The 15,739-nt window shown below is 39.3% G+C and overlaps 1 protein-coding gene across 4 annotated transcripts in view; it reads right to left on the bottom strand.

Annotated features, from left to right (window-relative positions):
• Positions 1–15,739, bottom strand: part of ARHGEF10 (Rho guanine nucleotide exchange factor 10) — a 2,254,368-nt gene that overhangs the window by 1,616,643 nt on the left and 621,986 nt on the right. The gene's annotated exons all lie outside the window — the stretch shown is intronic.

Below are 15,739 nucleotides of genomic sequence, written 5' to 3' on the forward strand. Positions count from 1 at the left end.
AATAGTCAGTCACTCCAATATAAAAATGAATCATAGGCACAAAGGGCCCAGAAGGGCAACATAAAGAGACATGTAAACTAAACACATTGTCCAGCTGGGCAACTGCAGAATGATTCCTAGACTTCTGATTACCAGACTTCATAATTTGCAGTGTTATATGCGAGTCCAGTTTTGAAAAAGCATGCACTGTTGTGAGCAAGCATACATATGCATGTCATTATTAAAAGCACAGAAGAAACAAAGCAAAGAATGTTACTATGTCCTGCTAGCTTATGAGTTTTAGTATGTTATTGCCTTCCCTACCAAAAACAGCCAAGTGATTTTAATATACTTATTTTCAGATGGAAGTAGGGTAACACTGTTGACAAGGATGAACAGAAAGCATATTAAATTACATTATATATATATATATATATATATATATATATATATATATATATATATATATATATATATATATAGTCTACACAAGATACACAGGACATCTGAAACTGGCCTATATTGTGGCAAATTTGTGTGACTAAAATACTTGATACTGAGGGTATGAGATATGATGGTTATCCCTTTATTACAATATACATATTAATAATAACCACTTGGACTGTTATAAATTATGCAGAACCAAATGAGATACTGCAGATATTTAAAAGAGACTAAAAATCTAGCTTTCACATGTGAGTGAAGCTAGTAACTTCTTACATCTAATCTAGCAGGAAAACCTGTTATTGTGTTAATTAATAAGCAGTTGGGTTAATTAATGAGCAATGTGTTCGGCTATGGGTTTTTTAAACTATTAAAACAGTAAAAGCTTTCTACGTGCCCTTCTGCATTCGACATACATGTATTATGAGACTGCAGAAAAGAATCCTGCACTAAAAAGGTAGCTGAAAGTGTGGCTACATTAAATTCAAGCCTAAGCCAAATTACTGTCATAGGTTAGTACTAGGCTAACTGCCCTTGTGAGCCATTGGAAGCCTAGCCAATTATCCCTTGTGAGACTCAAACCCTGCACCTTGTGTTTGTAAGGCAAACACCTTAATCATTATGTCAGCTGAAAGTGTGTCTACATTAAATTCAAGCCTAAGCCAAATTACTGTCATAGGTTCATAGGTTAGTACTAGGCTAACTGCCCTTGTGAGCCATTGGAAGCCTAGCCAATTATCCCTTGTGAGACTCAAACCCTGCACCTTGTGTTTGTAAGGCAAACACCTTAACCATTACGCCATCCACCCATTTAAACCACTCCAGCAAAACAGGCCAGCCAGTAAAACTACTACAGATAGGTCACCTCAGCACAGAAGACACTATTAAATATTCTTACTCATTGACAAGTATATAAATGCTTTAGGTACATTACAACGATTTTCAGAAGCAAGTTCTGATCCTTACACTGAAAAGCCACCACTCTTATCCTCCTCCTCTCATTCGCTCTCTCTCTCTTCCAAACTCCTGCATGAATGCAAAGGGCAATCAAATCCACCTCAGGGCATGATCTGCTACACTGGAAAAGTGGAATACTCACAGGGGACTAATGCACACTGATTACCCTGTTACAAAGGGTCCTCATCAGTAGAGAACTTAGATGTCTTTGCTCTCCTGTCCTCCTCAGAAGGTTTTTCAAAAATGTAAGCCCTTTGTTAAAGGGTCCATACTCTTCTTCATCCATGTCAGCAACCCAGCTTCTTGTTCAGCAATCATTCTGAGATCCTGTCCCAAGACTTACACAGTCCCATATGCAAACATTCATTATATAAAACTGTCTGTGTCTGATGCAGAAGAAACATAATCATGCTAAAGTTACAATGTGTCAGTGTGGTCACTACATTTCACAGCAAGGCATCCACTGGTTTTGTCTGTTTTCCCACAACTTTTTTTGCAGAGCATTTTCAGCTACTAACACTCATACTGTTTAACAGTGCCTTGTGGTGCAAGTAACAGCTCAGACTTGAATGTTTCATTGTGACCAGTGCTTGGATGAGACTAGTAAATCCCAAGAAGCATTACTGCATGAAGAAATCAAGAGGTCCATTTATCCAAGACCACCAAATGGCAAAAGGAAGACAAGTTCAAATTAACTGACCCAGTGTTCTAAACCAACAATTTTAAGTCTGTCTCCTCTTTCATGTCATTCATTAACAGCAGTTCCCTTTTTGGAGAATCCTGTTCTCATAAGAGGTCCATCTTCTGGTCAGCTTTGTGATCTCTTGAGCAGGAAAGCATCTCAGTAGACTCCGCTTCTGATAATAAAGCCCATCCTTGTTTTAAAAGGCATATACACAGAGGTGCTGCTCAGAGTAAAAGAATCACGTGTGATACTTTCAGGGTTTATTTCTGTCTTGTGGGGTTTTCTTCTCAAATTAGTTATTTTTAAGCACGGACTACAATCTTTCTTGTCAAAGTAGAAATGCCCCTCACTGGCAGTCTCACTGGCATAATTATTAAACTACTGCTTTTCTTCTACTGACTACATACTTCAACAACCCGCACTTGGTAAACTGGAAGACAAACAACACTGGTACAAATGCAGAACTCCTTTGCACACAACTTACCAATTTTCAGTGAAACTTCACCTCAGCATATTATTCCATTTGTTACAGTGACTTCTACTGGCTGGTACTGAATTTCCAGAAAGCCCAAGGAAAATAAGGGTGATATTCTCTGCTCATTCTAGAATCTTGTCTGAAGAATGACTTATAGGACACTGAAATATGCCTTTCTGAAATGGACAGAAAAATGCATCCTTCCCATCAATCAGCTGTCGTCTAGAGAACAGTATGTTTAAAGAAGCTCTAAGCATCATGGATTCTACTTTAGACTGGCCAAAGAAATGTCCATAAGTTTAAGAATCTGCCCAAGGCAGGATGATGTTAAAGGCCGGTTGATTTGCACGCCATGAGAGAAGGCAGTTCTTCAAGATGCTATGCATGGTACAAAGAAGTGACAAATCCACATTTTTCTTTTGCAGATCATTGTACACAGACTATTTCATTACTTTTCAGCATTGCACAAGTACCACAGTCTTCCACACAATATTGGATAGAAAGAGTAAGAGACTATACTTTTCATCCAAAATGTTTACTTAGACATTAGAGTCCCTACTTTTATGATCCATTTATAGGCATCTCTGGTTTCTCAGACTCAGGACAAAACTCACACACTGTCTACACTACGTCTTCTGTGAACAGCACTGAAATATCTGCACCTGGCCATCAAGGTGTACTTTCAAGTGACTACTGTACCTCTGATGTCACAGATGTGATAACCCTGAATTCATCATCAACCATCTAACTGCGGCAAAGTACTTTCGGTGCTGAAGTATTGTTCATAACTTCATAGATAAATATTAAGCTAGATGCCCTTGTGGGCCATTTTAAGCCTAGCCAATTTCCCTTCAAAAGGTGAGTATAAATCCCTGTACCTTCTGTCCGTAAGGTAAACACCTTAACTATTATACCAACCCCCAACCCAGTTGTTTAATTAGAGACTATAGAAAAACATTAACAACCTTCAAAATAGCTTAAGGCCTGATCCATAATTGAAAAGCTATAACTTCTCCCACCTGAAACAACCTCATGCCTTCTGTATAAATAAATCTAACAGGTAACAGCAGAAAATTAGGAAATGGTACAGCTTTGCCCAAAGGTCCTCATCATTCCATCTGTGGCTGCATCATGATCTAAAAGTAGAAGGTTTGTTATCTAGCTGCACCTGTCTGAGAAACAACCGTGCATGACAGAAGGTTCTGGGTGCTGAAACTATAGTGCATAACCTTAAAATAGTCAGACACCCCATCACAAACCACATATTTCAGTTCAGTCAACCATAGTGTAGTACCATACCCTTACTCAGCTTTTTTATTTGTAGCATTGAAAAATTGCTACCTAGATCATAAGGTTAGTGATTCTTTCACATCTATTCCAGTTCTCAAACAGTAACTGACTGTAGTCCAGTTATATGGATCAGCACCTTCAACCTTCACATCACGTCAGAGAAGTTTCTGATGGTCAATCTGCAGGTAACTGTATGATCACTTTTGAAGAATGAACAGTTGGTATTGTTCTACTGGCATATCAAATTCTGAAAATGACAAGAAGGGTTTAGAGTTTCACCATGGGAAATAAGAAATTCTCGTATCAAGTTTGCCCCTCAGGTCTGTCCTCTAGCCCCAGAGTGATTTCATCAAGGGTTCAGCTGTGCTGAATGGCACACTTGTGTTACTAACCTAACCTTCTGACCTCTCAGGTTCTGGACCACTTTCAGATCCTGCCCTAACTCCAGTTTTTTGTCACGTAAGTAAACACACAGAATCTTCGACTCATTCCAACAAATCAAATCATTTCCAATAAAGGCATCTTAGACTTCCAACTCTAAAGCACCCTACAATTTCTGGAAAGTGCTTAGAGAATGAGGGTCTTACATTGACTAAACAAATATGCTACTTCATCTGCTAGACCTAAAATCAACTGTTACCTTTACTGTTTTATTAGTATGCTTCTACAAACAATCTCCAATGGCCAGTACACTGCCAACATCTTCAGATTTATCACTTCCTCATAGAATTTTTCTGAATGACAGACATATTCTCCACAAGAGTGGTATTCTACTCTCCTCAAGCTAGACTTTGGCTGAATGCTTATTTGCTTTAATAATAAGCACAACCTCATCTCAGAAGCTCAGGTGGAAGGGCAATCCACATTATGGTTCCACATTATGGTTCAGGATCATATTAGCAGTGCGGATCAGAGTTGTTGCATTAATACCATAGAACTCATGGTATTCCTGAGGGGTCTGAAGTAGCATTCAGTCAAAGCACCATTCTTCACAAAAAATCACTTGGTAGTGTGAAAACTGAACAGGCAATGGAGGACAAAATTCTAATCCTCATGCATGGAGACCACCCCATTTAAGGAAAGGGTCATGGGCTGCCATCTTTTCACAGTCGATGGTTGTCAAAAATCATGCCGGCGCTCTGTGTTGTATTGACATTACTGTTCAGCATCATGGCTTAAAACACAAAACCATCAAGGGATTCTTCAGCCACTGGAAATGAACAATGCCATTCTTTTATTTTTTGTTGCTTCTAAACAAACATATGAAAATTAGTGATGAACTTAGCAAATGATAGATCAGAAAATGAAATTTATGCACTTTTTTATGCTGTGTCTATTGATGAAACGTCCAAAAGACAAGCCCAAATGAATCATGATTACTCTATGATGGCCAGCAGAGTCTGGTTCCCAGCCTCCATGTCCACAAAAGTATGGGATATTTCCCTTGTCTAAGAAACATACAATCTCTGACCTGTTTTCTCCATTATCTCACATTCTATCCTGTGACTTGTCCACTAGGATTTAATGGATTTTGGAGACTATTCAAGAGTCATAGCTCTACTTACAGTGCAATATGGAACTAGCTCCTGTCTGAGCTTTTAATTATGCCGAAATGTAATGCACTGCTTTCAAATGATATCACACACTATCTATATATATATATATATATATATATATATATATATATATACACACACACACACACACACACACACACACACACACACACACACACAAAAACAACTCATATATATGGTTGCAATTTGTAAAAGCAAATGCTTATAAGAGCAAATGCTCTTACATATTTGTTTTTCAGCCTTCCATTTGAGATCATGGAACAGAGGGGTCTATGAGTTTGCTTTTACTCCACTGTTGTGTAATCTTGAAGTTGGCATTGATAATATGCAAAGGGTGTGGAGGATGCAGGGGAGGACTGGCTCCTGCAAAACATTGTTTTCACACTTTTTTACTTGTTTGGTCTTTTAAGATTCAATTTAAAAAGATAACTCTTTTGTTTTTGCTCTTGTGACAATTCACTTGATGAGACAATCATCTATACATATACATATATATATTTATGAGTCGATGTCAGATGGTCAAGGTTTCAGAAACTCAACGGTCGAGACCATATGATCAAATTTCTGAAAACTCAAACATCAAAAACCCCACAAAAATCTACCTTTTTTATGTTTTTACAGGAGACAAACCCCCCTGTCCCCACACCCTCTGCAAATTACATATACCAACTCTGAGATCGCACTACATTGAGGAAAAGGGTAAACTTCCTGATCCGCACTGTACCGCAATCTCCATTCAAAAGCTTTGGGTTTTCAAAAACTCGATCATATGGTCTCGACCTTATGAATTTCAAGTTTCTGAAAACTCGATCAACTGATAAGGACCCATATATGTGTGTGTGTGTGTGTGTGTGTGTGTGTGTGTGTGTGTGTGTGTGTGTGTGTGTGTGTGTGTGTGTCTGTGTACTTGTATATCATCTTGAGTTAGGATTAAAGAATTCTATCACTCAATCATTCTTGCACCAGTCCATTTCAGTCTTTCAGGACATTATGGATAGCATGATGTAAGTATAATGGCCAGTTATAAAGTTCTTTAGGATGATGTTAAATTTGATCTCCTCTGTTAAGGATCTGCCCCTACCTCCTTTGAGTTTGCTTCTTTGAAATATATTGGTTTGTTTTCTAGATGTTCTTTTTTATGACTACCATCTCAGCTATAAGAATATCAGTGCTTCAGGCCCTTGGTTATACGCATGGCCAACCATTTTTCTTCTCGTGACTGAGTTTCACTTAGCTGTAACTCACTCTTTCTTTTCATAATGATTCCAGGTATAGCTATAAATCAGTCTGTTTATTCAACTCCTTCCTAAAACCCTAAACTGAATGTGGGAGGGTGGGACAATTGATGACTGCAAACCCCAAACATAAATAATCGGTTGCATTATTACTTGGTTATGGATAAGGAATTCTAGAAACTGGGTAAGCTTTTTGTTTCATTTGGGCCTGATGGGAAACAGAAATCAGTGACCTGTCAAGCCATTTTGAAACGGCTAGCTTATTTCAATATGTTATGCTATTAGGAGCTATAGTAACATTTGCATAATGTAAATAAAGACATAAGGCCAAGCCATTAGCCTTTCAGAAAAATCAGTTTTATGAGAAGAGATTATTTTAAAAGCTTTCGCATATTTAGATATCAAGAGATTTACATCCTTTCAATTTACAGCCATTGCATCTAACCAGTTCTTAGTGATACAAAACTTGAACATACTTTCACGAACACTGACCTCTAATGGTTTTTAGAACCCATAGCACATCTTCTTGCTCATTTCCAGTTCTTGTAGAGTGAGGGATACTTATCTGTGTATCATTTTGTTATAATTATCAGTATTATTATGACTATTACCTCTGTCACTGGAGATACTCTCATCATTCATTGTAACATATTCTTACTAGAATCTTCTATAAACACTGCATAAAGTTTGATTATTTGTTTGTTCTCCTTGATTTAGTTCTGTTTTCTATAACACATTTAGATTTATAATCAGTGAAATTACTGTATTGTTGACTTTACATTGTCACTCCTGTTCAAAACTAGCTTGAAACATTTTCCAAAAAATGTGGTTAAAGGCAACGCTACTAATAAAGGCGTTACATGTAACACGTATTTTAGAAATAAAGTCATGTCACACATTTGTACAATTTCCACCTGGTCTTTCATTCACTCGTTACTCAATCTCTTCTTTTGAGGCTGATCTTCACATAGCAAACCTGCCTTGAAAAGTGCCTTGTCTTAGAAGATTCCTTAATTTTTGTCTTTCCACCGCTTCTTTTGTGAGACGTCCTCGAACAGAAAGTTCAAGCAGGTCATCTGAAGCAGTCAGAAGCTCAGAACTGTACATGATTTTTTTTTTCCTAGTGGTTCTTTGTAACCAGGAAAGATAGGGAGAACCAGTGTAAAGTGAGTACTACATAGTCTAAGTAAGATACAGGGACTTTGCTATGCCCATGTGAGGTGTAGTCATGCATATGCCATTAGCTGAGATTGAAGAGGATATGTAAATGGCAGAGGGCAGCAAGTATCTGTAGGATGTTCACTGTAGTGTGTCAACTCAACGATCTACAAATATGGTGATAACTACTACACCAGAACTGTTCTGATTATGAAAAGTGATACCGCATCTCTTTTGTGCATTGGCAGCTTAGTGACTGTGTCTGTCTGCAAGCTTTGTGCTTTCCATATGACATGTAACCGTTACAGAAGTTGCAGCACTGGGTACTTAAACAGCTGACTGACAGCAGTTCAGAGTGTAGTAATATTTGAGCATGCAATCACTGAGAATTAAAAGGGAAGATGGAAGTCAGCAGAGTAACATCAAGAACATACTCAAGCATCACAAGACACTTAGTCCATTTATATGCTATTGGATTATGTCATCCTTAAAAGTAAAGCTTCAGATGTTTTCATTTCTAAACCCCTGAGAGAAACACTTTCATACAGGGTTTATTAAATGAGTCTTTCAACAAAAAGAAATGTATTTTTTCATTTTCTGAATGCTACACTGTATAATATAGTATGGCATAAAGCAAGTTTTGATATTGCTTAACTTCACTACCAAGTTTCTACTCTCCCCAACCAAATTATCACTGAAACCTTGAACATTACTACCAGTGCCTTGATCAATGTCACTGCTAGTGCTGATCAAAGGTAGCCCTACCAGTGCCTTGATCAATGCAGCTGCTAGCGCTGATCAAAGGTAGCACTTCCAGTGCCTTGATAAATGTCGCTGCTAGCACTGATCAAAGGTAGGACTACCAGTGCCTTTATCAATGTCGCTGCTAGCACTGATCAAAGGTAGTACTACCAGTGCCTTGATCAATGTCGCTGCTAGCACTGATCAAAAATAGCACTACCAGTGCCTTGATAAATGTCACTGCTAGCACTGATCAAAGGTAGCACTACCAGTGCCTTGATAAATGTCGCTGCTAATGCTGATCAAAGGTAGCACTGCCAGTGCCTTGATCAATGTCGCTGCTAGTGCTGATCAAAGGAAGCCTTACCAGTGCCTTAATCAATGTCGCTGCTAGGGCTGATCAAAGGTAGCCCTTCCAGTGCTTTGATCAATGTTGCTGCTAGCACTGATCAAACGTAGCGCTACCAGTGCCTTGATCAATGTCGCTGCTAGCGCTGACCAGAGGTAGAACTACCACTACCTTGGTCAATTTTGCTGCTACCGCTGATCAAATGTAGCACTGCCAGTGCCTTGATTAATATCGCTGCTAGCACTGATAAAAGGTAACACTACGAATGCCTTGATTAATGTTGCTGCTAGCGCTGACCAGAAGTAACACTACCAATGCCTTGATCGATGTCGCTGCTAGCGCTGATCAAAGATAGTACTACCAGTAGATTGATCAATATCACTGCTAGTTCTGATCAAAGGTAGCCCTACCCGTGCCTTGATAAATGCAGCTGTTAGGACTGATCAAAGGTATCACTATCAGTGCCTTGATCAATGTCGCTGCTAGCACTGCTCAAAAGTAGCCCTACCAGTGCCTTGATCAATGTCACTGCTGATCAAAGGTAGCCCTACCAGTGCCTTGATCAATGTTGCATCTAGCGCTGACCACAGGTAACACTACCAGTGCCTAGATCAATGTCACTGCTAGCGCTGATCAAAGGTTATACTACCAGTGCTTTGATCAATGTCGCTGCTAGTGCTGATCAAAGGTAGCACTAAAAGTGCCTTGATCAATGTTGCTACTAGCACTAATCAAAGGTAGCACGACCACTGCCTTGATCAATGTCGCTGATAGCGCTGACCAGAGGTAGCCCTACCAGTGCCCTGATCAATGCAGCTGCTAGCGTTGATCAAAGGTAGCACTACCAGTGCTTTGATCACTGTCGTTGCTAGCGCTGATCAAAGGTAGCACTTCTGGATCCAATTCATTCAGTTATTTATTATTTTCATCACTCCAATTAAAATTATAACCATGCCTAAATGCTTATTTTTACACCACTGAGTATGTAGTGTAGAAGTCATTCACTGCATTGATTTCTGCAAAAGATACACGACCCACAAAGTACGTGATGTAATAAACTATTATCTTTTGCTGTTTTTGCTTGCTTTACTTTACTTTTCCGCTATAAACATCAGGAAAAAAAAATCCAGTACATCTACTAGGCAAAAACCTACAATGTATTTGGGTCTATATCATATGAGCGAATCGCACAAATAGCGAACGCTCAGAATATCGAACGCACCGGACCTCAAAGTGCTTTTTCTGAGATTGCGGTGAGGTGAAGAATGGGATATTTGCCCTTTCCTCACTATAGTGCAATCTCGGAGTTGGAATATATACTTAGCGGGGGGGGGGGGCAAAGCCCCCCAGAATTGGAATTCTGAGGTCCAGTACATTCGATATTCTGAGCGTTCACAATTTGTGCTATTCACTCATATTATATAGACCCTGCATTTGCAGCCAAGAGGCACACACTCAGACTTCATGTACCATTCAACAAATACTATCAGAAGCAAAAAGAACCAGTAAACATTTAGGGCTGGTCTACATCTAAGTCTCTAAAAAGCTTCCACAAATAAGTCAGGGAACAAATAAGCACAAGTGAAACAGTACAGAATCATAACAATTACTGCTCACCATACATACTCAAAAAGATGCAAAACTATGCTAGGCCACTCCAGAAATAAAATGAAATCCAATTAAATCAGGGTCACTGGTTCAGAGTGTTTCAAGTATCAGGACTCTCCTTCCCACTACAATCACAAATGTTTTACTTTGAAATATACATAACATTCAAACAGGATATTCATGATATGCTAAGGTACCGCTTCTTTAGTGATCTAGTCTGTGGACGTACACATAGCCCAAATAGACAGAAAAATGTCTTTAAAAGTTTCTTTTTCTTAATGTGTCTGACATGAAGAGAAATTTAATATAGCTTGAGTTTACTATCTCTCAAAGCAATCTGATGTTCACTTCTCATGCAAAAGATAACGCTTCAAATAACCTCTCAGCGAGGTTCACATTTACTGATTCAACAGAAAATCGAGTTAGTTCTTCACGTCTAGTCTGATTAACGCTGTTACAATCACCCACAGCAAACTACTTAACTTTCAATGTACCCACTTGAGGGTAAGTCAGACCCCCAAGGTGTCCATGTCAGCATGCCTTATGGAGCTTTCTTCACTGCAGCTCTATTATTAGGACATTAATTGAAATCAAGTTAGATTCATAATTCAAAAGCAGTTAGTACCAGTCTCATAACCGCCACGCATCATTAGCCATGTTAAAAGTTAAATTACTGCCAGAAATATTACCTTCTTCACCAAGTGGCCAGTGGCGTATTACAACAGGCGTTGAGTACGATGGTAGTATTAATGGCATGTTTGATGGAACTGAGTAGCCACAGGGTACTGGAACAGAATATCCACTAGACAGCCTCGGACCTGGAGTCTCCTCATGGTGAGATGGGTCTGACAGCAGGGAAGGGCTCCCTTCTGGTGAAATGTTTATAACAGAATACGGGCTCGCTTTTTGTTTGGAGACAGTACCTGTTGGATCGTCTATATCAGATGCCAAAGTTGTACATGAAGTGCCATCTTCTACCAAACAATATCAAATGTCTATTACTTTACAAAGACACATTATGGGTGTTACTTCCTGTAATAAAGTTTGCTGTCAATGTATCGAACAGTGCTAATGGCAAATATTTGTTAAATAAGTAATACAGACAGAACAAATAAGCATTTTATTTTGGGATATTCGTCTGTCTGTTGCAGGCTTGATAAAAAGTCTGCAATGCACATCATGGTACTGTTTAGTTCAGGTAACATAATCACAAATTAAGTTACTTGTGGTGTCATATAACAGTAATACAAATACCGCTGTAATAACTAAATATCTTTGTTCCATTCTCTTATGCACTCCTAGCTGTACAGCACTGACTATAATCATTTATACACAGCAAAAATACCGCACAAGAAAAAAACAGGTGAGCTTTTATTTTTTATTTTTAAATACAGCATAATGGAAGAAAGTCCATAATCATAAGGTATCTCTGATAGTCGCAGTTGTTGACAGTCTTTATATTTTAAATAGTTATTCTCCTTTCATGACGGCAGTTGCTCTTTGGCCCACATTACTGTATCTAAAATCCAGAAGTACCAACTTGCCAAAACAAATCTTAAACAATATGGTCTTACAATACCAGCTGATTTACAAGGGGATACTTCTTAGTTGAATGAGAGTCAGATTCATTACCTCTTTAGTTTTAGTCTACCACTGTTTTCTCTGAAGCTGCTGTGTTCAGAGATGAACATGTTATAAGCCTGCAGATGTTGTCTGACTGTGTGCCTCACCTAAGATTGCTCAGGCTTTAAGTCTACTGCTTCATCAATTTGCACTAAGTGAAAAACAAATGAAAAAATAATAATGACATTTTCAAAGCTATACTGTTTGCAAGTAATAAACAGTATACACTTGTCCAACGTGCAGGAAGCTCTTACAACCCAAAGTGGATGGATGGGTCATCTAAGCCCAAAAGAACTGTGAGATGGTATATAGGACCCATTAAGGAGGATCCTCTTGTAGATCACCTGATAGAATAAGGATGTGCCAATTATTTGTTAGTTTTAGAGTCCCTTTGATGGTTATACAATTAGAGTGAATGCCAACCAGTAGATCCACAATGATGGAAGGAACCGATAAAGAGCAGAAAGACCAAAGTATCAAAAGGCTGAGCAATGAAGTACAGCGGTATCAAAGGAGGCCCTATTTCCTTGATACAAGGCCAAGACAATCAAGTTTGCTAAAGATGTGAAGAAGAGGCCTCATGCTGACTCCCCAAATGTAATTACAGTGAGTACCAGTAGCGCAAACACCATCACTCACACTGATCACTTCCAGTGATATGCAAAGATAGAATGTTTTTGAAAGGAGGTACATCCCCTGCACCTAGCATAAGGGTAGATACTTATACATACTAACCTCCATGTTCATACTGCACTGAGGACAAGAGCAACATCAATCAGAGCTGAAGGTGGTTTTCAGTGAGATTCACTCCCACAACTGGCAGTCATACCCGTCAGGTTCCTGAATATGGACCAAGCGTCTACAGTAATAATATCCGCAGTGGAGACATTTCTGAAGAAGGCACTAGAAGGAGTCACACTGCAAGTGGAGTGGCCTTTGATCTCACCATTGTCCAAATGGCTGTGAGCAATTTGCTGTGAAAGGATAATGCAACTGGAAACTTTCCCTCCCTGAAGCAATCTCCCTAAACGCATAAACCTAATTCAGGTAAAACCTGATCTGGTGGAATCTATTCAAGGTGTGAAGAGTGCTCTCACACTCTCAGGATTTCCACCATGGCAAAGAAAAAAGGGGGATGAATGGACTGATTCAGGAATAATACGAAAAACTCATTGAGGAAGACTTATACATTGGTAGAGGGATACCTGATTCTTGCAAAAGGGAAGATATGTCTCTTTGAAGATGAATACTGACTGTAATTGTCTAGTGGCAGTACTGCAGGAATCAAGCTATCCTTTCTGGCTTTTAGATTGGACCTGTTCCCCCTCACTCCTTTCCAAGACCTACATAATTTATTACCGGACTGATACAAACCTGGGAATCATTTTGACTAGCTCTGACAAGGAGTTTATCACAGTAACTTGGCTGGATGTTAATTCTGGATGACATCTTGCTGCACTAACTTCTTTAGGTCTTGCTAACTCCTTTGGCAAAGATGGATAAAGTCCTAACTATCCTTCAGATAATCCGAGAGCAACTGGTGGCTCAGGAACCTGATGGAGCTGGAGTGGTGAAGAGAGGAAAGAAGATAATTACCCTGCTCACCTCTCTAAAGGGGGAGAGAAGGGTGTGTGTACTCAGGATGCACTGCCTATGGTAGCATCCCCAGTATAAACCAGGGATCACATGGATATGCTTGTATACAAGATGGGCAGGGCTATTTGATCACATCTATGCAGAGGCATGGCCCTACATTGCAAAAATCCACAACACACCAGCCCCTTGGATGATGAACATGTACAGTGAGATGGCAGGACTTAAGCAGAAAATACTATTCCTCCACAAGGATGATGGTGCCACTCCCAGTTCATCTGATCTCAGCCCCCCAGGTCACTGGGGGAATGAATGGATCAATGGTGCAGCCAAGTATGTGTATGTGGGGGTTGGCAGAGTGGATGGCTAGTGGGGAAATGGCATAAAAAGTAATACTAATAATAATAAAAATTCATCCAGACCTCCATGTTATTCACAGCACTATGCAAGGTACTACTGCGGATGGAACAGAGTATCCTAGGTGAATGCTGGAAATTCCAGCACCTCTGAGTACATACTTGGAGAAGGAGTGAGTTGCAAACTTTCCTGCAGACACTGCCTATCCAGACCCATACAGCCATTTATGAAAGAGTTTATACCTCTCATCACTGACCTAATGCATGAATACCTCAGGTGATTAATGCTGGGTAATTTTAAGTGCCTATATAGATGAAGAAACTAATAAACTCACCACGGAAATTGTCAATAAAGAGTTTCATCTTCACTCAAGAAGTTACCACTGTTACCCATAAATCCATGCAATCTTTGGATTTAAAAAACAAGTTTATGTACTTAACATTCCAGCTGTGTTGTCCATTTTCATTGTTCCTCAACATATTGGTTCGACACTCGGATCTCACTAGGCCTTACACTAGTTCATGGCTACCAACAAACTCTCAAGCTCCCTTCCTATCCATAATGCACAATGCCTAACATCCCTCAGATCCTATTTACAGCTTGAGAGAAGGACAGAGAGAGAGAGAGAGACTGTAAAAGAACTGCCATAACTGGAGTTCAACACAAGGGACATATGGTGTCCTTGGTGTCATTAAAGGTCTTACTCCTCCAGAAGTTGTTTGTTTCAAATGGAGGGGGATGGAGAGTGGGGAGTTGAGGAAAAATGAAAATGGATAACACAGACAGAACATTATTTATTTATTTATTTATGTATTTGACATTTGTAATCGGGTTGGTCTGACTGGGCAAGATGCCGTTTTTCAGCAGAGACCCGAGGAGAAAAGCTCCATTACAAAATTTAGAAATACAGTGAAAAATACAAAAATTTAAGGAAATGTATGATTAAACTTCATACAGAGTAACTAAAGTGTTACAAAAACAAAGACAATACATTTTAATAAATCTTAGGAATTTTACACTAAAATTTAAAAGTAAAATGATTAAAACATTGCAGAGTTTAGCAGGACAGTCACTGTATTAAAGTACATTAGGAGGAGTAAGGAACTTGAGGAGTAGCTGAGGTGGAGATTGGAGAGAAGTTAGTGGTGAAGGAAGAATGAAGGGGGGAAGCTAGCTGTTTGAAAGGGGGAGAGTAGTGGATCAGGAATAAATATTAGAGTTGAATATGGAGATGAGGTAGAAAAGAAAAGGGAGGCTTAGCCGAAAGACAGAGAGACAAGGGGGAAGAAGTTCAAGTGGGGTCATTGCAGGAGCAGATCCAAGAGGTATGCAGGAATTCCTTTAATGCTATTTTAAAATTGTGGGTATTATCAAGTGTTCGTATATGTAGAGGAAGTTTGTTCCAGGCAAAGGTGACTGAGTAGCTATAGTGCATCTTACCAATGGATTTGTAAAATAGGAGTTGGTCAGAGCTACATAGGTTACGCTTAGGGATACAGGAGGAGATAAGATTAGTCAGAGATGGACAAACAAAAGGATGGTGAAGGATAGAGTGGGCCAGATGGAGCTGTGGCAGGAAGATTTGGCGTTGGAGTTCAAGCCATGAAGTTTTTTTAGGGAACGACAGTGGTGTGTTCGATAAGGGTGATCACTGGCGAATCATGCTAT

The sequence above is a fragment of the Protopterus annectens genome, chromosome 1.part1 (genome assembly GCF_019279795.1).
Source record: "Protopterus annectens isolate FY-2018-M chromosome 1.part1, PAN1.0, whole genome shotgun sequence".
Classification (NCBI taxonomy): Eukaryota; Metazoa; Chordata; order Ceratodontiformes; family Protopteridae; genus Protopterus; species Protopterus annectens.